This window comes from Stenella coeruleoalba (assembly GCF_951394435.1).
Source record: "Stenella coeruleoalba genome assembly, chromosome: 12".
NCBI lineage: Eukaryota > Metazoa > Chordata > Mammalia > Artiodactyla > Delphinidae > Stenella > Stenella coeruleoalba.
The window spans coordinates 72,380,866-72,408,501 of record NC_137158.1 but is presented as its reverse complement, the minus strand read 5'-3'; the positions used below and the strand labels follow the sequence as shown (position 1 = coordinate 72,408,501).

Genomic DNA, 27,636 nt, shown 5'->3' with positions numbered 1-27,636 from the left:
AATTATTCACATAGCTCCCACCCTCCAAAAAAAAAAGAAGAGGAGAGAACACTTCCCAACTCATTCTATGAGGCCAGTATTACACTGATGCCAAAACCAGATAAAACATCACAGAAAAGGAAACTACAGCCCAATATCCTTTAGGAATAAATATACCATCATCTTCAACAAAATACCTGCAAATTAATCCAAAACGTATAAAAAGTGAACACCATGGCCATGTGAGATTTACCCCAAGAATGCAAGGTTGTTTCAACATATGAAAATCATTGTAATAGCCATATTAAGGGAATAAAGAAAAAATTATTATCTCAATAGACAAAAATTCAAGACAAACATTTGACAAAACAAACATCTGACACAATCCTACACTATTTCAGCATCAAACGTTCAACAAACTAGGAATTGAAGGGAACTTCCTCAACCTAATTAAGGGCATCTACAAAACCCTACAGCTAATATCATAGTTAAGGTGAAAGACTTAATGCTTTCCCTGTAAGATAAAGAACAAGACAAGGATGTACCCTCTCATCCCTTCTATTCAGCATTGTACTGGAGGTATGAGCCAGGGCAGCTAAGCAGGAAAAAGAAACAAAAGGCATCCTGATTGGAAAGAAAGAAGTAAAAGTATCTCTGTTTGCAGATGACAATATCATATATATATGATAATATGTATCACATAAAACACTAAGTGTACACACACACAAACACACAGCGTATTAGAGCAAAACAAGAGTTTAGTGAAGTTGCACAATACAAGATGACTGTACAAAATTTAATTGTATTTTTGTACACTAGCAATAAAAAAATCCCAAAATGAAATTAAGAAAGCAATTCTATTTACTATTCCATCAGGAAGAATAAAATACTTATGAATAAATTTATCAAAAGAAGCACAGGACTTGTACACTGAAAACCACAAAACATTGTTGAAAGAAATTAAAGAAGACCTAATAAATAAAAAGGCATACGTTGCTCATGGTGGGAAGACTTACTGTTGTTAAGGTCACAGTACTCCCCAGAGTGATCTACAGACAATGCAATCCCTATCAAAATTCCAACTCCCCTTTCTGCAGTAAGGCACAAGCTAATCCTAAAATTCACAAGGAAACGTGAGGGACCCAGAAAAGCCAAAACAATCTTGAAAGAGTAAAACAGTGTTGGAAGACTCACACTTCCTGATTTTAAAACTTACTACAAAGCTACAGTAATCAAGGCAGTGCGGTACTTGCATAAGGATAGACACATAGATCACATAACATTTTAACCTGAGAGTCTAGAGGTAAACCCACACATCTATAGTCAATTGACTTGACAACCATGCCAAGACAATTCAGTGGGGGAAAGAATAGTGTTTTCAACACATGATGCTGGGACATCTGCATATTCATATACAAAAGAATAAGGTTGGACCCTTCCTCACCCTATCTATCAATACAAATATTAACTCAAAATGGATAAAACCTATAAGTAAGAGCTGAAGTGATAGAACTCTTAGAAGAAAACATAGGAGTAAATATTCATGATCTTAGTTTAAGCAATAGTTTTAAAAATATAACACAAGAAGCATGAGCAACACAAGAAAAATAGACAAATTGGACTTTATCAACATTAAAAATTTTTGTGCTTCAAAGAACATCAAGAAAATGAAAAAATGACCCACAGTATGGAATAAAACATTCACACATCATATATCTGATAAGAACATTGTATCTGGTATATATAAGGAATTCTTGCAACTCAAAAAGAAGAAGAAAAATACCCTAAAATATGGGCAAATGATTTGAACAGATATTTCTCTAATGAAGATTCGCAGTTGGAAAATTAGCATGTAAATGATGTTCAACATCATTAGTTACAGGAGAATGAAAATCAAAACCAAAATCATTTCACATCAACTAGGATGGTTATAATAAAAAAATAAAAATAAAAAGGAAAAATAACAAATGTTAAGGATCGGGAGAAATAGGAACCCTTGTACATTCCTGACTGGAATAAAAAATAGTGCAGCCACTGTGGAAAACAGTTTGGAAGTTCTTCAAAATGTTGAACATACTGTTAACATATGACCCAGCATTTTCACTCCTAGGTGTATATCTAAGAGAATTGAAAACATATGTTCATGCAAAAAGTTGTACACAAATATTTATAGCAGTATTATTCATAGTAGTAAGAAACTGTCCAAAATATGCAAATCTATAGAAGCAGAAAGTAGATTAGTGGTTGCCAGGGACTAGCGGGGGGAGAAGAGGGCAGTGACTACTAACAGGTACAGGGTTTCTTTTTGGGGTGATGAAATATTCTGGTATTTGTGCACAACTCTAAGTATTTTAGAATCTACTGAATTGTACACCTTAATGAATTTTATAGAATGTGAATTATATTACAAAAACTTTTACTATTTGATATTGAAGTTAATGTTTATGTCATTATTTTAGAAATGAAGTGGTATCTCCAGTATTTTTTTATACTCACATAAAATTTAATTTGCTTCTTGTCATTTTTTGTAAGTTGACCTTGGGATTCATTTTACATTTGTGTCTACTCAACTATGATTTTTAAAAGTTTGATCTGTTATTTTAAAAGTTTGTATAAATCCTTTGATGCTAATAACAAAAAACCAAAATAGTTTTACATATTTCACATGCTCTGTATCCAAGCAACAGGTACAGAGTAGAATTTTCTGTCTTAGACTGAAATTTATTAAGCACAGATTAGAATATGGTCTTGGTTTTAACTGTGACATCAGCTTTTAAAATTGTGTTCAGTTAGCAAATCGGTTTGCTTTTGTTATATAAAAAACTGTTTCAAAACCTAATGGTTTAAACCTCAATTATTGTTTCTCATATTTCTGTGGGCCTGTGTGGTCTGGCTGGTGGAGGTGGAATTCAATCATGCATTTGGGACCTCAGCTGAGACAGGTGGACTTGCAGTCTCTCTCTGCAATGTGGTCCCACAGCCTCCGGCTGGCTCACCTGAACTTGTTTACATGATGGAGGAAGAGTCCAGCAGCAAAAGAGGGGAAGCCCGCTGATGAACACTGATGGCTAGCTTTATGTGTCCACTTGATGGGGCCACAGGTGCCCAGATATTTGGTTAAACATTATTCTGGGTATGTCTGTGAGGGTGTTTGAGATGGAACTGACCTTTGAATTGTTAGTTTGAATAAAGAAGATTACCCTCTCCAGTGTGGATGGGCCTCATCCAATTCCTTGGAGGCCTGACTAGAAAAAAAGGTGGGTGAGTAAGAGGGAATTTGCTCTCTTTGCCTGACTGGTTTCAAGCTAGGACATCAGTCTTCTGTACTTGGACTGGAACTTGTACCACCAGCACTCTGGGTATCTAGTTTTCATGTGGCAGATCATGAAATGTCTCAGCCTCCATAATCACCTGAGCCAATTCCTTAGAATAAATAAATCTCTCTTTCCCTCTCTCTTTATATATATATTTATAGAGAGAGAGAGTGAGAGAGAAAGGTGATGCAAGCAGAGGAGTGAAAGATGCTTGTATTAGTGTTCAAAAAAGAAACAGAACCAATAGGTTTTATACATTCAAATAATATATTATTGTATTATAAATGTTATCATTATAGTATATTTAATATATTAAATTATAAACCTATATGCATTAATATAATATTAATATATTTTAGCATAATAATATAATATTAATATTTTATATAATATAAAAGTCTGCTGTTTCTTTTTTCTTCCAAAATTTGTATTTATTATATTATCAACAAAAATCAAATAAGGTTACCTTCAATATTGAACATTTTAACTGAATTTACAATTACATTTACATCAGTGTCAGATGTTTACTGATGACCTTCCACAGTTTTGCTTTGATTCTCTAATTTGAGGTAAAGATCAACTAGATCTTTACCAAAGTCACTTCCTCTTTTAGGACTGATATACAGGTACACATATTATATATTAGACTGATTTCTTCTATTGTTGCAAGTTTTGTAGATTTCATTTTCACTCTTTTTCTTTGTTTGTTACTCTTAATTTCTATACTTTCTTAATATACTAGAGTTTATTGATATTCTTTAATGAACTTTTAAAACTTATTTATTTATTTATTATTTTAAAAATTCTCTTGCAATTTCCAGAAACCTGGCCAATTTATATATTAAAGTCATTGTAAAATTTTTTTAATCTCTTTATTGGAGTATAATTGCTTTACAATGGTGTGTTAGTTTCTGCCTTATAAGAAAGTGAATCAGCTATACATATACATATGTTCCCATATCTCTTCCCTCTTGCGTCTCCCTCTCTCCCACCCTCCCTATCCCACCCCTCTAGGTGGTCACAAAGCACCGAGCTGATCTCCCTGTGCTATGCGGATGCTTCCCACTAGCTATCTATTTTACATTTGGTAGTGTATATATGTCCATGCCATTTTCTCACTTTGTCCCAGCTTACCCTTCCCCCTCCCCATATCCTCAAGTCCATTCTCTAGTAGGTCTGTTTCTTTATTCCCATCTTGCCTCTAGGTTCTTCATGACCGTTTTTTTTTAGATTCCATATATATGTGTTAGCATACAGTATTTGTTTTTCTCTTTCTGACTTACTTCACTCTGTATGACAGACTCCAGGTCCATCGACCTCACTACAAATAGCTCAATTTCGTTTCTTTTTATGGCTGAGTAATATTCCATTGTATATATGTGCCACATCTTCTTTATCCATTCATCAGATGATGGACGCTTAGGTTGCTTCCCTGTCCTGGCTATTGTAAATACAGCTGCAGTGAACATTGTGGTACATGACTCTTTTTGAATTATGGTTTTCTCAGGGTATATGCCCAGTAGTGGGATTGCTGGGTCCTGTGGTAGTTCTATTTTTAGTTTTTTAAGGAACCTCTATACTGTTCTCCATAGTGGCTATATCAATTTACATTCCCACCAACAGGGCAAGAGGGTTCCCTTTTCTCCACACCCTCTCCAGCATTTGTGGTTTGTAGATTTTTTGATGATGGCCATTCTGACTGGTGTGAGATGATATCTCATTGTAGTTTTGATTTGCATTTCTCTAATGATTAGTGATGTTGAGCATTCTTTCATGTGTTTGTTGGCAATCTGTATATCTTCTTTGGAGAAATGTCTATTTAGGTCTTCTGCCCATTTTTGGATTGGGTTGTTTGTTTTTTTGTTATTGAGCTGCATGAGATGCTCGTAGATTTTGGAGATTAACCCTTTGTCAGTTGCTTTATTTGCAAATATTTTCTCCCATTCTGAGGGTTGTCTTTTCGTCTTGTTTATGATTTCCTTTGCTGTGCAAAAGCATTGAAGTTTCATTAGGTCCCATTTGTTTATTTTTGTTTTTATTTCCTTTTCTCTAGGAAGTGGGTCAAAAAGGATCTTGCTTTGATTTATGTCACAGAGTGTTCTGCCTATGTTTTCCTCTAAGAGTTTGGTAGTGTCTGGCCTTACATTTAGGTCTTTAATCCATTTTGAGTTTATTTTTGTGTATGATGTTAGGGAGTGTTATTGGTTCTTCTTTTCTTGAGAACCTTGACTAATACAACCACCTTTCACTCTGTTGCTTGCACCACATTTGCTATTATTCTTTCAGCCAAAGCAAGTCACATGGCCAGATGCAGAGTCATCATAGGAGGGAACTCCCCATGGTGCAGAGAAGGATATTAAATCAGCCATTTTGGAAACAATTTACCAAGATAGGCAAAGTCCTCCTTATCTGTTTTACATGGTAAATCCCATAGTTTCCGAATAACTCTCCCGCAGATGTTAATGGTGTCTTATGTTGGTTGTTTCCCTGAAAACTAGGAGCATAATTTGAATTTGTTTTCTCTATTCCTTAAAGCATTTTCAAGCATAGTTGCCTAAAATATATTAAATAAAACTAGACTTATAAAACTTTCTTTCTAGGTAGTTAGAAAGATGAGTTTAATGATGAAGTATATCTGACAAGGATCTTAGAAACAGATGGTAAACATGGATGTTTCTAGCATCTAGGTTACATATATGTTTCAGATTTACAGATTCTTTTAAGTCCCACAACCACATAATTAGTACCATCTCTGCATTTGGTACTATTAACTACCATAACAACAGCAGCAGTGGCAGCAAGGACAATAGCTGTCATTAACTGAATGATAAATATGTTTTAGGCCTGATTCTAAGGGTTTTAACTGAATTAACTAATTCAATCCCCACAACAACACTATGAGATTTATCCAGTTCCCATTTTCAAACTGCGGAAATGAAGGCACAGAGTAATTACGTCAGAAGAGTGAAGTGGAAATGACTTAGTAGGTTTTTTCACTTGAGAACATGCTGAAAATCTCTTTTGTTTAACACTTCTGTCTGTCCTAGAATTACCCGTTGAAGTCCTGGTGTGGAGTGAAACGATGGGCCAATGCCCCAGATTTGAAGGCCTCTATAAGAAGAGGAAATTTTGCAAACATTTTGCCCCAGATTTCTGCCACAGCCCTCAGACTCTACTGGCGCTCTTGTTTCACTGTGGTCCCCTTACACCTAGAGTTTCCTCTTTGGAATATTTTGCTTTCTGGAAGATGGGCCTGCCTATCCTTAAATTCAGAAGATAAAGGTGTACTCCCTTTTGAGAAAAAAATTTCCTGTTTAAGCTGTGGGGCCAAACTATAACCTCCTTAGGCCAAAGCTGGCAGCTAGATGGGACACTGTGTGAGCATGTCGAGGGAGGGTTATTGGCCGGGGAATACTGTCTGCGGTGGTAGAATCTTCTAAACATACAGGAGTTTCATCAGTTTGAGGATGTGTCTTAATACTGTATATTTTACCAGATAAACATGCAGTATTTACCACATTTCTTTTAATTTTTAAAATTTTCTAATTTATTTTAGTTTAGTTTTTGGCCATGCCGCACCGCTTGCAGAATCTTAGTTCCCCGACCAAGGATATAACCTGGGCCCTGGCAGTGAAAGGGCCAAGACCTAACCACTGGACCACCAGGGAAGTCCCAGTATTTACCATATTTCTGAAATGAGAATGTACTGGGGTGAAATATCTTTACAGTGAGTCCTGTTTGACATTGTTTAAATGTTTATGTCCTTATTCTTTCTTATTTTTACCCAGTCTTATTTAAGTCATTTATTGACTTTGTAAATAGTTTCAAACTTATAGTTTCATTCAAGAAAATTACAACAAAAATTAGAAATTACCTACCAGAATGTGTTACTTTATGTATGTATTAATTTGTAAAAGGTACTTCCATTTTAGTAGAATTAACACAAAATAATTCTGTACAGAGTTCCTTTCTAAGGAAACGTACAATTTTTATGAGGCTGTAGCTGAAAATAAATATTTTCAGTGTGTCTTATTATGGTACATTAAGCCTTCCCCGTTTTAATAAAAGTTCTATTAAGATGACTTTCATAATAAGTATAGATAATTGCATACTTTAATTGTAGAGAAAATCATTGAAACACATCAATGAGATTGCAGTTAAAAGCATAAAATTGGAGCACATACTTCCTCCAAATATAAAATATAGCACTGTGTTTTAAAATTTACGTTTAAAATTCAGGAGAATCAAAACACTCAAAAATTTTCAAATATTTATGTATTATTGACCTGGCATAACACTGCATATCTCAATTTTTTTTCCTAGTAAGGGGCACAGAGAGAGAACTCAAAGGCTAAAGTAAGTTAAGAAGGACATAACTACTTTAGAGAAGCAAATGTAAGACTATATTTGTTAAATTCCTCAAGAAATACAAAGAGTTTTGCTCTACGGTAAGGAAAGTAAGAAGGAAAGTGTTAGAACAGAAATTCAGGTGGCCCCAGTGGGCCAGGCAGGCACGTTTTTTAAGAAGCTAAGGAAAACATTGCCGAGAGGAAGCAATGAGCTTGGGGGGAAGAGGTAGGAAGAAAGCAAAATGGAAGATATAAGGGAAAAGGGGAAGGGGAGAGAGAAGAAAAAGGAGAGTGACCTGTAGGCATAAAGGTAGAAAGAGAGGAAGGTTAGATTGGGAGACACAGGAAAAAAGATAGGGAAAAAAAAAAAAGGTACGTGGAGAGAGATATGGAGGTAAGGCCTTTATTCAGAAACACCCATTTCAAATTGGGAAAGCCAATCTCAGAACCACGTTTATAAAGACATGGTCAGATATGCATGACTTCAACACGTCTCAATTCAAATGCCATCTCATCAGTAACTCCCAGTTATACTTTATCTTCTTCATAGCCCTTACTATCTCCTGAAACGATCGTGTCTATTTACATGTTTACCCTCTTTCTTTCTTCTTCTGAATATAAAAGCTTATATTGAGAATAGGGACATTGCCTTGTTTCCATTGCATCCTCAGTGCCTAGAAATTTCCTGGCATGTAGTAGGTACTCAATAAACATTTGTTAACTGTTGACTAAGAGAACATCTATTATTTACTTTTTTTTGTGAGCTCAAGTCTACATACCTTAAATTTTTGGGTGATGCAAGAACAATTATACATATGATGTTTGCAAAATTTCCTCTTCTTATAGAGGCCTTCAAAATTCACTCCCACTTAAACTCTTTTCTAAGAACTGCCATTTGCTAAAGTTCTATCACTGAATGTCAAGGTAATGCCCTTGCTTCTGTTCAGCAACAGCCATTTGTAGTAGATCTGACTCTGTCATGTATTAGTTTACTGGATTTCTACTAGTCTAAAATTTTATAAAGACACCAATGAGTAGAGAGATGATTGATTCTCTAACACCAGGTCTACTCCTGAGCATATTTATAACAAGTAAAATTACAATAACTAGGATTTATATAGGGGAGTATTAGGTGAATGGGAAAAGTGACAAGGGGTTATTTTGGGGGAAAGACTAAGTAGAACCTTATTCATTACTAGATGTTAGGAAGTGTTGTTTACTCGTACTACTCCTCAGAGCCTGACACCCCTGGCCCATTGTCATCATGCTGCCTTCTGACCAATGAATGAACCCACAGCTGTTTAGAACCTGACAGTCTGCAGATTTCTTCCTGTGATAAAGCAAGGACTCTCAGGCTCCATAAAAGCAGACGCTGTTTTTCTATAAACTTAGTACACATGATATAATCTTAAAAAAAAAAAAGGAAACTGAGTTTTACTTAGCATTCCTTCACAGTGGGATGGGCAGTATGCTTTAGCTTGGAGCTTAAAAAAAAGAGATTCTGCTTCTCAGTGTCACCTTTATTTTTTATGTTTCCTCTTTTTGGAGAGACTTGCTCATTTCTATAATCACTTGTTCATTCCTAACCACTTCTCTGAAAAATAGCATGACATAAAAAAACAATATGTCAGAAGAATAATAATTTTTAAAGTTTAAAGGGATTAGACTGAAAGGCACTGACAATTTTGCAGGCCCTGGAGAGTCAAAGCGGTTAGTACAAGACTCAGATCTGTGGCAGGGAAAGGGAATAAGTAGGGCATCACTTCACCTACCGAAAAATATATCTATTTGTAGGGTGAAAACTAGCAGACCTATAGTTTTTTGGCTATTCTGTTTAATAACGAGGAAAAAAAGGAGTTCAGTTGAAACTGCAAAGGCATACTTTGGTGAACTGAATAAAATTACCCTGGCTGGGAACTGAGCAAAATACCACAATTAATAATGTGATTTTGACCTAAAGTTGCAGAACATTTTTATGAGAACCTGAGCCTCTATTTTTGAATCCTGCACTCAGTAGGCTAATCCAGAATCATCACAGAAGTGGGATCTGGGCAGGGGGGTGGTAGCAGAAGAAAGAAGGATTGTGAGTACACCGGAGTAGTTAGTCTTATGCCTTCCCTTGGACAAGTCTTTTAAAAGGCCTGTATTCAGACACCAGATTTGGGTCACTTTGTATGGAAGGGTTAATTTTAGGTTAGGTCTGGTCTGGTTGGAAAAGTTAAGGTGTTAAATGGATTGCTTGCTTTGCTGTGGGGCAGGCGCATTTCTGAGGTTTGACTGTAAAATAATCTGGCCTCCCTTGGGTACTACAGAATGAAGATGACCAGGGACAAGTCAGATTCACAGGGCTTCTGTGGACCAGAACAAGATACCTTTGACCAGACGCAGTCAGGATTGGTTATGGAATTAAGCCAGCTTCCAGAATTGGAGGTGAGGCAAGGTGCAAATAGCTATGTTGTCTTCTATACCATGTTATCTCATGGTTCTGTGGGGATCTAGCATCTCCAATGTGTATAACCTTGCATGTACATTTAATTTCAAAGAGTCCCAGTAGCTTAAAAATGTGTTATCTCAATTTAAGTCCACATGTCATTTGATAAAACATGCAGTAGCAGTTGTCACAAGTACTATGGTTGAAAGAGTTTGAGTTTCACAAAATAGCTTATCTTCCTTTTGTAACTGACTTTCAGGTGCATAAAAAGGCAAATCAACCCAACACTCACACACAAACTCAACCATAGACACCAAGCTTTCAGCTGCATAAGGCTTTCTAAGGCTTGTGAATTACCAAATATGTTAAAGTATAGGGTATATAAATTGGCTCCACTTGCTTTTTCCATTTCACTCAGAAGCCACACTGTATAGAAATTTGGGCAGGCTGGAATTTTGGTTGGGAGGAATTTTCTTTTTTTTTAACATCTTTACTGAAGTATAATTGTTTTGCAATACTGTGTTAGTTTCTGCTATATAGCGAAGTGAATCAGTTCTATGTATACATATATCCCCATATCCCCTCTCTCTTGCATCTCCCTCCCACCCTCTCTATCCCACCCCTCTACATGGTCACAAAGCACCAAGCTGATCTCCCTGTGCTATGCCCCTGCTTCCCACTAGCTATCTGTTTTACATTTGGTAGTGTATATGTGTCCATGCCACTCTCTCACTTCGTCCCATGTTACCCTTCCCCCTCCCCGTGTCCTCAAGTCCATTCTCTACATCTGTGTCTTTATTCCTGTCCTGCCCCTAGGTTCTTTAGAACCTTTTTTTTTTTTTCTGGATTCCATATATATGTGTTAGCATACAGTATTTGTTTTTCTCTTTCTGACTTACTTCATTGTGTATGACAGACTCTAGGTCCATCCACCTCACTACAAATAACTCAATTTCGTTTCTTTTTATGGCTAAGTAATATTCCATTGTATATATGTGCCACATCTTCTTTATCCATTCCTCTGTTGATGGACACTTAGGTTGCATCCATGTCCTGGCTCTTGTAAATACAGCTGCAGTGAACATATTGGTACATGACTCTTTTTGAATTATGGTTTTCTCAGGGTATATGCCCAGTAGTGGGATTGCTGGGTCGTATGGTAGTTCTATTTTTAGTTTTTTAAGGAACCTCCATACTGCTCTCCATAGTGGCTGTATCAATTTACGTTCCCACCAACAGTGCAAGAGGGTTCCCTTTTCTCCACACCCTCTCCAGCATTTGTTGTTTGTAGATTTTTTGATGATGGCCATTCTGACCCATGTGAGGTGATACCTCATTGTAGTTTTGATTTGCATTTCTCTAATGATTAGTGATGTTGAGCATCCTTTCATGTGTGTGTTGGCAATCTGTATATCTTCCTTTAAGAAAAGTATATTTAGACCTTCTGCCCATTTTTGGATTAAGTTGTTTGTTTTTTTGATATTGAGCTGCATGAGCTGCTTGTAAATTTTGGAGATTAATCCTTTGTCAGTTGCTTCGTTTGCAAATATTCTCTATGGTTGGGAGGAATTTTCAAGTTAGAGTTTCAATCTGGACACAAGGCTGGTTCCCTTTACCAGTCACCAGAGGAAGTCTTTTTCTTTCCAGTAAACAAGGTAGGAGCACTGAGCTGATCACCAACTTACCACATCACTTTATACTTTACCAAGAGGGAAGAAAGGGGATACTCACACTGAGTAAAATATCCTCCAGATGTAGGTTCAAGTTGGCTCCGAGTGGTATGTACACAGCGTGTGGGGGGGAAGGTCCACTGGACTTGGGAATAGATGAGCTGGTTTTGAGCACTTGAGAAGTGGTGAAATTTCTCAGTCTCTCTCTTTTCATCTACGTTTCTACCTGCCCCATCTAAGTCAAGGGCCATTGTCTCTAGGTGTTTTAGGACCTTGTGAAGAATCATAAAATTCTAAGTTATGCTTATCTTATACTCATATCAGGTTCTACATGTGCAAGACCTGAGAACACTGATAGGGAGATTATGGAGTATAATCTAGAGTGTGCAGAGGAGAGAGAAATGGGATGAATAACCATATGCAAACAGCTCCTTCAAAAACTGTATGATGGCGGAGCTCAACTTCCTGTCTCTACTGTTACTTTTCATCTCTCTGTTCATAGTCACTTTCAAGCCCCCCCAAAGCATAGGCGTCACAAAAAACTTCAATTCAGAGAGGTACATTTCTGTGTTACAGTAGGGAGGGAAGGAACAACTTCCTGGGAGCATATAGAAAACTATTAAGTTACTGGGTTTTTTGCACTTTCACATTTTTAAAAGCAAATAGTACCACATAAAGTCTACTGTGGGTGGTGAAGTTTGTTAGATGAGGAATTACTTGAGAAAAAAACTAAATATGTAAACTCTGACTTCAGAAGGCCAAGAACTAAACACAGGAGACATAAGTGATGTGAAACCTAATTTACATTGGGAAAAACCATCATGTGTGGATTTGTGTTACTAGTAAGTTAATGTAATTTGTGACTAACCTCTTGCTTTTTAAATAGTTTTTCACTGGATTAAAAAGGGCAAATTGTCCTTTGAGCTATAAATCAAGGAGTGCTGAAAAATGGAGTAGAGTATTAGGAACTGCAGATTGAGTATAAAAGCCACTGACATCTGTAAGATTTCCTTGTAGGCAAATTAAAGTGAGTGGTAAAGGTTCTGAACATAACAGATGAACTTTAAGGAGGGTCTCACTTTGAGAAGAGATTCAACGTGAATTGAATCAAGTATAATAATTAGATCAGGATTAGTTGGAGTAATGATTAAACCATTCAAGTTTATAAGTCCTAGTAGTTGCTAGGTATCTCCTGTACTAATTGTCTACCGAATTAAAAAAAATAATACTTAGTAATACTGGTTAATGTTTTTGTTTTTAGGTTCAATATAATTGTCTTTAATTTTTTTTCTTTTTTAAAACAAATTCTAAATTTTAAAACAGATTAAGTCACTACAAAGTTCCCATAGATCCTCCCGGACGGGGGCACGAACCCACGTCCCCTGCATCAGCAGGCGGACTCTCAACCACTGCGCCACCAGGGAAGCCCTATTTTTTGCAATTTTGAATCAATATCGATACGTTATTTTAACTGTAGTCTGTAATTTATTCTAATTTCCTTAGTTTTCACCTAATGTCCTTTTCTTCTTTGGGGATCCCCTCCAGGGTATCACATTATATTTAGTCCTCATGTGTCCTTAGGCTCCTCTTGGCTGTGATAGTTTATCAAACTTACCCTGTTTTTGGTGACTTTTGACAGTTTTGAAAAGTACTGGTCAAGTATTTTGTAAAATGCTCCTCAATTGGGAGTTGCCTGATGTGTTCTCTCTATGATTAGACTGGGGTTGTGGGTTTTTGGGAAGAAGACTAAAAAGGTAAAGTGCCATTTTCATCACGTCATGTCAAGGGTACGTACTATCAACATGACTTATTACTGTCCATGTTGACCTTGGTCACTTGGCTGAGTTAGTGTGCCAGGTTTCTTTTCTATAAAGTTGCTCTTTCTCCCCCTTTTCTATACTGTACTTTTTGGAAGGAAGTCACTATGAACAGCTCACATCCAACGTGTGGGAATTTATGCTTCACCTCCTCGAGGGCAGAGTATTGACACTAATTATTTGGAATTTTTCTGTGTGGGAGATTTGTCTATTCTTCCTTATTTATTGATATTTATTTATTTTTTCAATTTCAATGATATTTATTTATTTTTCAATTATCTATATCAGTATGGACTTATAGATTTATTGTTTTGTTATTATAAGCCAATGCCACTTATTTTGTTGATAAAATTTTCCAGCCTGACAATTGGGGACTTTTTCAGTTGTCTGCTATGTCCCTTTGCATACTCCATTATTTATTAAAAAGCATTTTTTTACTTTCTGGCACTACAAGATGCTCTAGGATCATCGTATATATTTTTTGTCTCAGTCCTAGAATCAGCCTTTCTCCAAGAAGCCCTGATGTTTTAAAATTGGAATATGGTATTAGAAAACAAGATCTGAATGATAGGTGTGCTTGTTGCTGCTGGGGTGTCATTATTTCTAGGCCCTCTCTACTGACAGAGCAAGGGGTTATATGTGTATATACTAACCCATGTATGTACATATTTCTATAATTATTTCTATATGTAATCATCTGTATCTATACCAAGCTAAACATGCGTTCATACTGATGTCTCCAACGCTCATCTATTACCACATGGCTCATTCTGGCCTCCTCCTCTTTCTTATCTGTAATCTCCCACAGCTACAGTGAGAAACCTGGCTTCCAACATCCAGCATCTAATTACTTAATTGTTCACTTCCAGTATATATGTACAGCAGTATCAAAATTACTGATATCCTCATGAGAATCAACTTTACCAACACACAGTGCTTATGTAACAGTTTATTTTGCCTAGAGTCTTTTAGACTTCATTCATTTCCAGACTTACTTAGGTCTTCTTTTCCCCCCAGCCCCTGCAGTGAGTTTGCTTCATACATTTGTAATGGTTATATTTATTTCATACATTCATGATATAATTAGTTTTATCACATTCTGCATTCCATCCAGGAATACCCTGACCTCCAAATAGGTTTTTTTTTTAATTTGCGTACAGTAAGGTTCACTCATTATGTTATAAAGTTCTATTCATTTCGACAAATGTGTGCTATCATATATCTGCCATTATAGTATCATACAGATAGTTATACCGTCTTAAAAAGGTGCTTAATGTGTTCAAACCTCACCTAAGGCCCTCCCTGCCTCAAACCCCTGGAAACCATTGATCTTTTTACCATTGCTATAGTTTTGACTTTTCCAGAATGTCATATAATTGGTGTTTTCTTTCTTTATAAGCATAATTATTAGCTTACATTTATTAAGTATTCACCAGGTGGTTGTCCCTATGTTATGTGCTCTTCAGGTACCATCTTTTTTTGGTTCTCAGACCATGTGATGGCAGTACAATTTTCATCCTTAATTACTGGTGTGGAAGCACAGGATGGCTAAATACTACTCCTAAAGTTGTATACAGCTAATAAGAGACCTTGTCAGTTTGACAAGGGCTATTTGACTCTGAAACATGTACCCAACCAATATATTATGCTGCTAAATTCATACTCAGAACTGAGAAAATAAGAAACAGGATGCCTGCTTCAAAATGCTCCTTCATTTTGACAGTTCTGTGCACAAAACAATGGGGCTTCTTTAAAACTTCAAACATGCATTGCTTTAATAGAAAAGCACATTTATACTAAAAAGGAAGGAAGGACAGTGGAAGAAAGGGGGGAGAAAGGAAGGAAATCATATCAAGTCCAGGAACAGGATCAGTGACTCTGTTAGATTCTACTAAAAGCCATACGTTTCCCCCTGAAGGTGCATGGGAGTGACCATTCTGCTGGCTCAGAGCATCCCTCAAGTTCCACCCATCTGGAAAAAGTAAGTTCAGAGGGACACATTTATTTATGCCTTTTTCCCTAAAGGGAACTGCAGTGTTCGACAGGAACATAGCAAATGTTTAATGTTTTAGCTCTGTATGTTCTTTGGTAATGTGGCTATTAATATAGATTCCTAACTATGATTCATGTCATGTTTTTGTCTTATTCCAAAACCTCAATAAGAATCTTCCACCATGCTTCCCATCAGACCCCTTAAAGTTAGACATTAGATGAATTATTAATTGTTGTTAAAATAAAACACTTTTTTGATATTTGAGACTGTTTTAATGTGAATTTAACTATGTACTGATGGGTAAACAATCCATTCTGAGTATTTAGATGTGTCTTAGATGCCTAGAATAAAAAAATTTTAATGATCATTTAGGAATCAGATGTCTGTTTCCTGGAAGAAAGGAAAGCATTCTCTCCAGAAAAAATATTAACCTTCTTTTAGCAAATGGTGGCAACGTGTTAGGTTGTACAAATTTATTTGCAAATTTTCCCTGTGAGGCTATAAAAACACAGGTGAAATTTCGATCTAGCTATTTTTATCATGAACTGGCTCTATCAATATGGTACCCAATGAAAGAAAGTGTTGGGAATTGCCTTATTCATTAGCAAGAAGCTTAGATTTATTCTAAGATTTCTTGAAGATACTTATTATTTTCCTAGGGCTGTAACAAAGTACCACAAACTGGGTGGCTTAGCTTAAACAAGAGGAATTTATTGTCTCACAGTTCTGGAGGGTAAACATTTACGATCAAGGGGTCAATAGGGTTGGTTCCTTCTGAGGGCTGTCGAGTAGACTATGTTTCAGGCTTCTCTCCTAGGTTTTGGTGATTTGTGACAATTTTTGACATTCCTTGCCTTGTAGACGTATCACCTTAATCTCTGCCTTTATCTTTACATAGCATTCTTCCTTCATATAGTCTTCCCTCTGCAGATGTCTCTCTGTCCAAATTCCCTTTTGGTAAAAGGCCAACAGTTATATTGAATTAGGGCCCATCCTAATGACCTTGTTTTAACTTGATTACCTCTGTAAAGACCCTACTTCCAAATAAGGTTACATTCTGAGTACTGGAGGTAAATATAAGTGATATTGAAGATCTAAATGAAGGTCATTGTATTAGTTCATCAGACTGACTATGTGGTCGAAATGCAAACTACATGAAGTTGATTTAGAAGATTTAGTGCCATTCCAGGCACATATTAATAGCCAAGGGTTAGAAGATGAAAAAGACATAATCTGTAACCATATGGTTCTTTGTGGGAAAGACACCCATTAAAATACTTTGTACTATATGGTAAATCATAAGAAAAAGTTCTGGCCAGAAGGAGAGAGGGATGAGGTGATTTTTTCAAGATTAAGTAAGTTATCTAGCTAAACGAGGAATGGCGGTCAAGGTAGAGGACTTATTACCAGGAAAGGCACAGAGGTGAGAAATGTAAGGTATGTCCATGGAAATGCCACAGTTCAGTATTATTACTAAGATGTAAAATAAGAAGTGGAGAATAATAGATTCAAAAATGCTGAATAATGGTTGCATTTGGAAGAAAAGAGGGATACAGTATTTTATTACACTTGCTGGATTTTATACTTTATTTAGGATTTTTGTATTTATGTTCATGGGAGATATTCTTTATTTTTCTTTTCTCATACTGTTCTTTTAGCTTTTTGTTTTAATCAAATTATACTAGACTCATAAAATAATTTATTTGGATAGTTCCTGCTTTTAAAAATTATTTAGAAGAGTTTGTAAGACTGGAATTATCCATTCTTAAATTTTGGTAGAATTACCTGTGACACCATCCACGCTTTTGATCTGGGAAGTTTTTATATTTCTAATTCAATTTCTTTGGTGTGTCTAGGCCTATTTAAGTTTCTGTTTCTTCTTGATCAATTTTGTTTGTTCCTTTTATCTATCCTTTCAAATGTATTAACATAAAGTTCATTGCATCTTATCTCCTTTTTAATCTCTGTTGTATCTCTAATTGTGTTCCCTTTGTCATTTCAAAAGGTGTTTACTTTTGCCTTGCCTCTGTTTTCTTGATCACCCTTGCCAGAGGTTTGTCAATTTTATTTGTCTTTTCAAAGAACGAAGTTGGCTGTGTTGATGTTCCCATCATATGTTGCATTACATTTCCTCAGGTTTTCCTTTTCTTTTTATTATTTTCTTCCTTCTGCTTCTTTGTGTTTCTTCTGTTCTCTTTGTATCATTCAGGGTTGAATTGCTTAGATCGTTTATTTTCAGCCTTTCTTATTTTCTACTGTCTGGACACAGTTCCAGTTTTACATTTATTATGTTGTTATTTGATCAATGACTCCCATTTTAGACTATATGCTTCCTTAATTTGGAGACCATTTCAGTTTTTTATTGTAGTTTCATATCTAACAGTTTGCACAGTGCCTGACTCATAATAGTGGCTCAGTGAAAATGTGCTGAACGGGTGAATGTTTAGTATGATTTGTAAACTGCGCCACACTATACACATTATTAATATATTTATCTGAGCTGAAGATAGTCCAGTAGCTTGGAGTGTATGAGAATTTCAATGCAACTGTCTAAGAAAAGTTATAGACCAATATTTTTGAGAGATATTTTCATTTATAACCTAAGGGAATAAAAATATCTTCATGCAAACACTTTCTGAACTGCTGAGTGTTACAAAAACAGGAAAGTCAGTCATCAAAAGTGTTTATGAAGTCAACCTGAAGACTATCATTGCCTTTATGCTTCAGTGAAGTGTATGTGAAGGAGTTCTTTATCAATAGGATTGTGATGCAATTTTAAATTTTAACACAGTAACAAGAAATTTTCCTTAATTTCTGTCAAAAGATAAATATTTGGAGTCAGATCTAAGTTCAAATGCCAGCTGTGTTCCCTAGCTACCTCTGCAACTTCAGGCAAATGACTTTACCCCTCTGAGCTTCAGTTCTCCGATGCAGAAAATGGGGATAAAAGTACTTCCCTCTCTCCCTGTATTGTTGTGAGGATTAAATGAGATAATGGATGTAAAGTGCTTACCATAGTGTCTGGCACATGGCAGGTACTCAGTAAATATTGTTAGTGTTGTTGCTGCTATTACACGCATGACATGTATGTCTTATGCTTCTTATACCTAATGTCCGACACATTGTAACCCTAGTGGCTAGCCTGAGCATGGTTGCAGAATTGAACTAACATCCTCATGTTGATGATGGTAGATGATTAAAAAAAAAAAAAGGAGCTATGGAAGAAAGGAATTCAGGCTTTGTAATTGTCAGCCACAAGCTTCAAATTCAGGTTGAAAGAATGTAATGGATAAAGAATATTTCCAAATGTCTCCTACACAGGGAGATGGACTTAACCGTTAAAACTGAGGCATTAGCAAAAATATTCAGGGAAATAAGGATGAACATGTGCAATAAAAAGGTGATCTTTTCTATTGTTTGGGTAAAAATAGGCACGCTCATTGGGAAAACTTGTCATCTAAAATTGCTTTCATACAAACAGCTCTGTGGGACCTTTTTATACTGCCTGTAATGAGAAAACTGGATTGGAATCATGCTATTATGAATGTATTCATAACAGATAATGTATAACATTACTTGACTTCTGGAATGACACAATGTGGGGAATAATTAACTATATTACAGTGTGACTCTCTTCTGCTTGGATCATGTAGATCTGTTATATCAAGGTCAGTGGCAATGCTACTTCTATTGAAGAATTTTCATTTCTTTCAAAAAAATAGAAAATGACTTTCAATAACGACATAAATATAAAAATCTGCATTTACTATAGCTAGTATAAGACATTTTTTGCATCAATTACTGTTGTAATTTAGGCTGAATAATGCCAGCTATTTTGCTACTCTGCTGAAGTCCTCTTTTTTGAGCCTACAATGAACCTGTAATACTTATGGAAAGAGTTACCATAGCAACCTATATTGATGTCACAAGCTCAGGCTTCTGACTTCATTGCATAATGCAGTAGCAACTGGATTTGCAGCAGAAACACCCTGCTAAAGAACAAGTATCTTGGTTCACAGCAAAGAGGACAAAGGAAAACAGCAAGTTCTAGGGGGTTGAATGCTGGATTGTGAGTTAGAATGTCTGAGTTCTTATTTTAATCCTCCTTCTCACTTGTTGCTTTGTTTTGAGTAATTGTGTTTACATGTGTGCACTGAGGTTTGAAGCAAGAAATCTCCTATCTATGGGGTAGGCATAGAAGAGAAAACTCATTATTTAATGTTTTAGCATTTGGTAGACAGCTTAATAAAGCTAAAGCACCCTAAAAATAACTTGGAAAGAAATAAATTATTAATGCCTTGTAGTAGATGAACTAGCTCAGAAAGATAAAGAAGACACTTGGAAATAAAAAAGCATGTGGCTAGGGTTTTTTCATTTTATTTTTTGAAATAGTAATGGGTAAACGTCAAGGTTGATGTCCTAATCTTAATTGTAGTACGAATGTAAAGAACTCTTACATAAATATGTCAATATTATATAGCTATATCTATTTAAAGATGTCTTTATATGTTCAGAGTAAGAGTCATCTGTATCTATTTGTGAGTATGATGCTTCTTATGTTTATACTGCATACATTAAATCATAACTGTTTCTTAATTTTACCATGCAAATATTTATCCTCATTAGAAAACAACTGAATATGGGAAATGGCTTTGCTAATTTAAAATGAAATTTCAAAAATCCTGGTGATATCTTTTTTAGGATGGCCTAATCTTTCCATTGCAGCCTATAACCTGTTCATTATGTCAATTGGTCTAGCTTTTTTTTTTTGCACACTAAACTTTAGAATTGAGATACAAGTATTTTGAAATTTAAAAAGGCATTTAAACTGATAAACTTCCTCACCAGAAACTAAGGTGGAAACATGATAGAGCTTTTTATTTCCTCTAAGGTAACAAGCTAGAACATTTTGATGGAACTATGGCCCTTCCACCCCCTCCATCCATAAGGTTCAAAATCATTCCAAAATATCAGCAGAAATTTATCATGCTACCAAACATCATTAACTAAATTCCATGTTAAAAACCAACAGAAAGACACAAATAAATTGTTAAGTCTTACAGAACTTTTAAGTTACTGCTGAAAATGTAGAGCAAAGTAGAAATGGTGGCCATGTTTTCGATAAGCACTTAAATGCAACTGAGCTTCACATCATATTTGTAGCATGAGCCATTTGTAGGACTCTCAAAGTCTTGAAAAATCTTTATAAAACCAGAATTTAGTATACAGTGTTTGTATAGAATATATAAGGATAAAAACTAATTCTTTCATCGTAGGCTATGTCTATCAGACTAGCTAATGTGATATTTCTTTTATTCTGGGAAATAACCTTTTTGTGTGTTGGTGTGAATTTAATTCAACAGATATTTATTGACTTTATTGGCCCAAAAAGATCTTGAATAGACATAGTGAAAGTTTGTTAAAAAAAAAAAAAAAAGGCAGGTTAGTCTCCAAATTATTTTCCCCAGTTTAAGCAAAGAGAACAAGTAGTATTGGTTACCTTCTGAACTCTACTTTGTTCCTTGCCCTGAATTCACTATTTCTTAAGTACAGCCCCTATAAATAGCAGAGACTAAACATATGAAAAATCACAATGTCAAAGAATTATAACTATAGAAAGAGCTTTAGTTAGTTCATTTTTATCAAACTGAGGTCTGATAGATTTAAATAACTTTCCCAAAGTTAATTAGTGGAAGAATCCAAACCTCAAACAACGGCTTGTTCTACCGCATCAGATTGTCCCCATCCTGCCTGATGGCTTTAATCCAGAGTTTCCTCTTCGATATATAGTCTGATACGTAGTCCTTTTTTTTTCAGTTGAGGTATAATTGACATATAACATTATATTACTTTCTTGTGTACAACATAATGATTCAATATTTGTATATATTGCAAAATGATCACCACAATAAGTCTAGTTAGCATCCAAGCCCTTTTTTTCCTTAATTAAAAAAAAATGTTTTATGTCTTTTTTTCCCTTGGCAAATATCACTAGAGATTAGAGACAAATTTTATTAGTCTTTTCAAAGAACCAACTTTTGGCATTATTACTCTCATTATCTTTTGCTGTGTAACAACCTTGAAAATTTATTGGCTTATAACAACCACCATTTTATTATCTCATGATTTGTGGGTCAGGAATTCAGGGATAGTTTTCCTGGCTCATTCTCTTGCGTCACATGGTATTGACTGGGTTTACCTGGTGGTATTATTGGTTCTTGGTCTGGTCTGGAGAGTCCAAGATCGCTTCACTCAAATGCCTGATGCCTTGGCAAGGAGAACCAGAGGGCTGAGCTCAGCCAGGTTTCTCCCTCTATCCATGTATCACAGGGCTGCTCCACATGGCCTCTCCAATGGAGTATTTATACTTCTTACATTGCAGCTTGGAATGCTAAGAATGTTCTATGGGAAGTGGAAATTGCATGTCCTCTTAAAGGCTAGACGTAGAGCTGGCAAAGCATCCCTTCTGCCATACTCTTGGTCAGAGTCGTTGCACAACAAAGATTTAAGGGGAGGGGAAATAGACCCCTCCTATCAATGGGATGAGTGTCAAAGAATTGGAGCTATGTATTCCATCACATTGATCCCGTGTTATATTTTAGTTTCCTACTTCAGTAGTCCCTTCTTGCTTTAAATTTCTTCCTTCTGTTTTCTGTTTATAGTCTATCATTCTACCCCCTACCCAATTTCTTAAGTTGGATGTTTAAATCATTAATTTCCACAGTTTGTTCTAATATAAGCACTAAAGTGTAAAGTTTTCCTCAAATTACTGCTTTCATTGCTTTTCAAAGTAACACTACGTTGGTATTTTGCTCTTTGTTCAGTTACAAGTATTTTCAGTGTTCCATTATCATTTCTTCTGTGGTCTATGAGTTATTTGGAAGTGTGGTTTTAGAATTTCAATCATATGGGGTCTTAATAATATACCCACTTGAGACTTAACAGATTTATCTATTGAATGCAATGTATGATCCTTATTTGGATCCTGACTTGAACAAACTAAGAAAACATATAAGATAATCAAGGAAATATGAACACTGACTGGATATTTGAGGAATTTTATATATTTTTAAATATATATAATGGTATTATCATACTGTTAAAGAAAAAAGTCCTTCCTTTATAGAGTTACAAATATTTATGGATGAATTTTCTTCAGAAAAATTCAGATGGGAGTGGATGTATGGATGATAAAAAATTGACTACGAGTTGAATAATCATTGAAGCTAGATGAAGGATACATGAGCATTCAACATATACTACTTCATTTACTCTTGCATGTGTTAGAAATTTTTCATGAGAAGATGTTAAAAATTCATCTCTTTAAATAATGATTTCTGATTTAACTGCTTTGTGCCTAGAGAATGCAATATATATACAAGTACACAAAAACACACGCCACACAGACTATTTATATTCTCTCTGTATAATGTAGAACATATATATATAGATTCACACACATATACATTGTATGTAAGATGAGTCTTGCTTTATGGATTAATGTATTCAATTTTGATAAATGTATTGTGTGCTTGAGAAGAAATCTATCTATCTATCTGTCTTCATTAAATCAAGTTTGGTAGTCCAAAATATTCATATTTTTATAGACTTTTTTCTGCTTGAACTATCAATAATTGAAAAAGGTGTGTTTCATTCTTATATTATCATGATGATTATCAATTTTTCTCTGGAGTTCTTGAATGTTTTGCATTGTGTAATTTGAGATAGGACCATATTACATACCTGGTTGTTAAATCTTACTGTAATTTGAAACTTTAGGTAGTATCACTTGTTCTTCCTAATAATTTTTTTTATCTTAAAGACTCTTTTTATATTATTAATATAGCTCTCCCCAGCTTTCTCTGGGCTATTATTTGTTGGACATATCTTTCAACAATTTTCTCTTTATATTTTAGGTGTGTCTAATGTAGAATTTTTACGTTTAGCCTTAAAATTTCTGTCTTTAACTGGCAAGTTTGGTCTATATATCAATACATAAGTACTGTGATTAGTGATATATATTTACTTATTTCTATGATCTTCATTTATACTTTCTGTTTGTTTTTTTGTATGCTTCCTCTTCCCTCCCTCTCCCTCTTTCTTTCTTTCCTTTTTTCTTTCTTTCAAATTTGCTTGTTTTATTATCCAATTATCTTACTCTACTGATTAGAAATGATATATTCTAACTTACTTTCTTTTATAATTTTGACATTTTAAGGGGGTGTCCACTAACTTAACAATGACTAAATTTAATCAACCATTTATACCCTCCCCTTTCTGAACAATACAAGGGTTCTGGAACAATTATTCCAATCATCTCTTCTGACTTCCATGCTATTATTACTCTTTAAGTTCTATCATTTAACTTCCCAAATTAGACATTTTATTTATTATTTTATAAGACACAGTTTATATAGATTTATCTATATGTTTACCAATTTCTGCTCACCTTTCTTCTTAGATCTTCTTTCTGGGATTTTTTTTTTTCAGAAGTGTATCTTTCAGAAATTTCTTATGAAAGTATACTGTTTTTCTCTCAGAGTTTGTTCATCTAAAAATGCTTGAAATATGTTTAATTCACTCTTAATCCTGAAGAAATTTTGATGGATACAAAATAGTAGGTTGAGAGTTATTTTCTTGAAATAATTTCTTGAAGACATAATTCTATGGCTACTGGCTTTTACTGTGGCTATTGAAAGCCTGCCTTTAGATAGTTATCATTTCTTTGCAGAAGAAATGACTTTTTTAGATCTCTTAAGCTGTGGTGTTCTGAACTTCTACTACAATATGTGTAGGTATGGATATCTTTCATATATCTTTCAGAATCTTCCATCAGTTCTGAAAAATTCTCAAATATTATGTCTTTGAATATTTCCTCTCCTCCATTCTTTCTATTACTACTTTATGAGAACTTCTCATTCAGTTCTTCAAGTCTATTTATCTTTTAATTTCATATATTGCATTTCCTTTTCTCTGTCTGCTTCATTCTGTGTACTTCCTTTAGGGTAATCTTTTAATTTCCTAATTCTGTCTTCAGCTTTATCTAAGTTGTTAGTTTACTTATAGAGAAACTTTATAATTGCAATGATTATGTTTTCATTCTAAAAACTGTATTTTTAACAGTAGCTTGATCTTTTAAAAATAATTTCATCTTGGCTGTTTCCTTTTCTGAATTTATTATTTCTTTCAGTATTTTATTTAGAATTATTTCATATTTTATCTTTTTTAATATCTTTATTGGAGTATAATTGCTTCACAATGTTGTGTTAGTTTCTGCTGTACAACAAAGTGAATCAGCTATATGTATACATATATCCCCATATGCCCTCCCTCTTGCATCTCCCTCCCACCCTCCCTATCCCACCCCTCTAGGTGGTCACAAAGCCCTGAGCTGATCTCCCCGTGCTATGCAGCAGCTTCCCACTAGCCATCCATTTTACATTTGGAAGGGTATATATGTCAATGCTACATTCTCACTTCATCCCATTTATAGATGGTAATTCTACAATTTGAAGTTATGGGGGCGGTTTTAAATATGTTGTATATTTTTTCTGCTTATTCATTGCTGTGGTAAACATTCTCCTTGTGGGTTTACTCAGTTTTTATGATGACTTCATAATCTATGGAAATCCTTGGGGTTATAATCGAAATACGTTCCTCTAAGGACGATTGAGTTTGGTTTGCCTGGATTCCCTGGTTGCTACTGACCTAGGTCCATCCATTTTGTTCAGCATCAAGGGTCTCATTCTAATGTTGGACTTTTAGATTCTGTTCACCCAACCCTGAGTCAGGCTTAGTATCGCAGTACCAGCATTTCCCTCATAGTAACCCCAGATTTTATTTTTTCTTGCTCCTCTCCTCTCCAGCTTCAACTCATGGTGCTCTTTCTCTCTCTCTGATAGTATATCCCTGAGGTTTTTCCTTACTTTCTTCTGGATCCAGAAGAATATTTTCAAGATTGTGGGCTATAGTCTATCCAATAACCAGATATATTTTAGCCTTTGTGTCTTATCCAAATTATCTGGACATACTACTTTTTCCACCCTTCTGTCGGTTGATTTGAATTGTGGTCATTGTTTCCCTTTATCTGGTCTGGCATGGACCATAGTTTATAAAAATTGTCAAATTTTCCAACTTTTAAGGGAAAACTCAATATTTTCGAACACTGATACATATTTTACCCTTAACAATTTTTTCTTTGGTCATTTCGATAGTTTTAGGAGTATAGACTTGTTGAACAAATAACACAAAGTAGTGTTCTTCGAGTTGGAAGTCCATACATTGTGTTTTAAGGATAAGGCTTGAGGGTGAAATTCTAGTGAAAAATAGCATAAAAGATGAAACTGAGTTTAAGGTTGACGGATTGATGAAGAAGGGGAGTCACTTAATGTTACATTTATCAAAAAAGGAAAAGTTATTAACTTTTCTGGTAGAAGAGAAAATGATGTGATGAAAACTGTTGGAGAAAGATAGCAATTATGAATAATATGAATTGAGTTAAGAAGATACCGAGATGAGAGAATACAGATTAGAAGCCCACTTTTTTTTTCCAATTGATCAAAGATAATGGCAAAGGGCTGAATTAAAATAATGACTAGGAGCTGGAAAGGAAAGCTATTGTCTGAGAGATTTCATAAGTATTGGTAGCATCTAAGAAGGGGTTGATGGAGAAAGAAGGAAGCAACATGTTTGTAACAATAACAGTGATACTGTCGGTTATCCAAGGATATAATCCTGAAGGCTTAGTATTATTTTGACGTCATTGAGAATAAAAACAAGTTGCTAAGTATCTTTATAGTAGTCTTGAAAGACTACTATAAAGTAGTAGAGCATCGTTTGGGATAAGAAAGCTTGGGTTTCATACTAACTCTGCCACTTTTTAACTTTGTGGCCTATGGAAATTTACTCAACCTTCTTTGGATCTTAGTTTCCTCATATGGAAACTGAGATAATGAGAGCCTTGTGGAGTTATTTTTAAGGTTAAACATGTATAAAAAGTTTGTAACACAGTGAGTGGGGAAGGTCACTGAATTACTCAACCAGGAGTCTTGGCTGGGTCTTAGCTGAGGCTTGAATATACTACTGGATGGAGTTAGGTGGATGCCTAGCATCTAGCTACATCCTCTGATTTGCAGGGTGTCCCTGAGTCCATTGGGAAGGAACTTGAAACAACTCTCCATTTATGAACGCATAGAGAATCATGAAAAAGACTTGAGGTCTTGCCACTTACCAGGTATGAGCTACAGAAGGAGAAATTATTAAAGTGGTATGAGCAAGATCATGGGATGCAAGAAAAAAGTTATAATTTCATTTGTATGGAAGGTCCAGCTGAAGTTAGATGTGGTATTTTCTAGCTGTGCTTGTTAGATCAGGAACAGAATGGGGAAAACAGACAGTGTGGTCTGTTAATGTTGGAACTGGCACATTTATGCCTTTATGTGTACTATAAAAGGATTAGTTAAATGCAGGAATAGAAGTATTTATTATAATAATTAACCACGGGCTGCTGACTGGGTAGAGAGGCATGAAATAAGGAAGGCCAGAAAAGGAATGAAGGACCGTGATGAAGGAAGAACAATGAGGGAAAAGAGCATGCCAGAAGTGAGGTGACAGAATAGAACATGTGATGGTCAGGGAGAGGCATTTCAAGAGGCTTCTGAAGGGGAAGCAGTTAAGAGATATGGCAAGGTTTAAGGTGTGGTTTATTGTGCGCTACAGGGAGTGGAAGATACTAGTGTCGATGCGGTTGAGAAAATGCTAGATGATTCTTGTCCTGACTGCAGGAAAGGATTGGGTGCAGAGGAGTTAAACTCAAGGAGAAAAGTGGGAGTAAAGTTTTATTTGTCATTTAGCAAAAAGTATATTAAGCTCCTACTATGTGGTAGGCCCTGTACCAGGTACTGGGTTACAATGACAAATAAATGAATACAATTCCTCCTCCCTCCCCTGCTGAATGGATCGATTAGACCCTCATGGCTGCCCTGCTACCTTCTTTCTTTATGACACAGTCTGCTAATTAGCTTCACCTATTATTTTGTATTTCCCGTTCCCTAGAGAGGAATTCAGTTTGTGTAGCTCATCTT

At 35.4% G+C, this 27,636-nt stretch overlaps 1 long non-coding RNA gene across 2 annotated transcripts in view; it reads left to right on the top strand.

Annotated features, from left to right (window-relative positions):
• LOC307195309 overlaps window positions 1-27,636 on the top strand; it is a 442,224-nt gene that overhangs the window by 36,611 nt on the left and 377,977 nt on the right. For both annotated transcript variants that reach the window (XR_013830787.1, XR_013830788.1), the window contains one exon: window positions 15,479-15,541. This is a non-coding gene — a long non-coding RNA (uncharacterized lncRNA). The remainder of the gene's footprint in view (window positions 1-15,478; window positions 15,542-27,636) is intronic.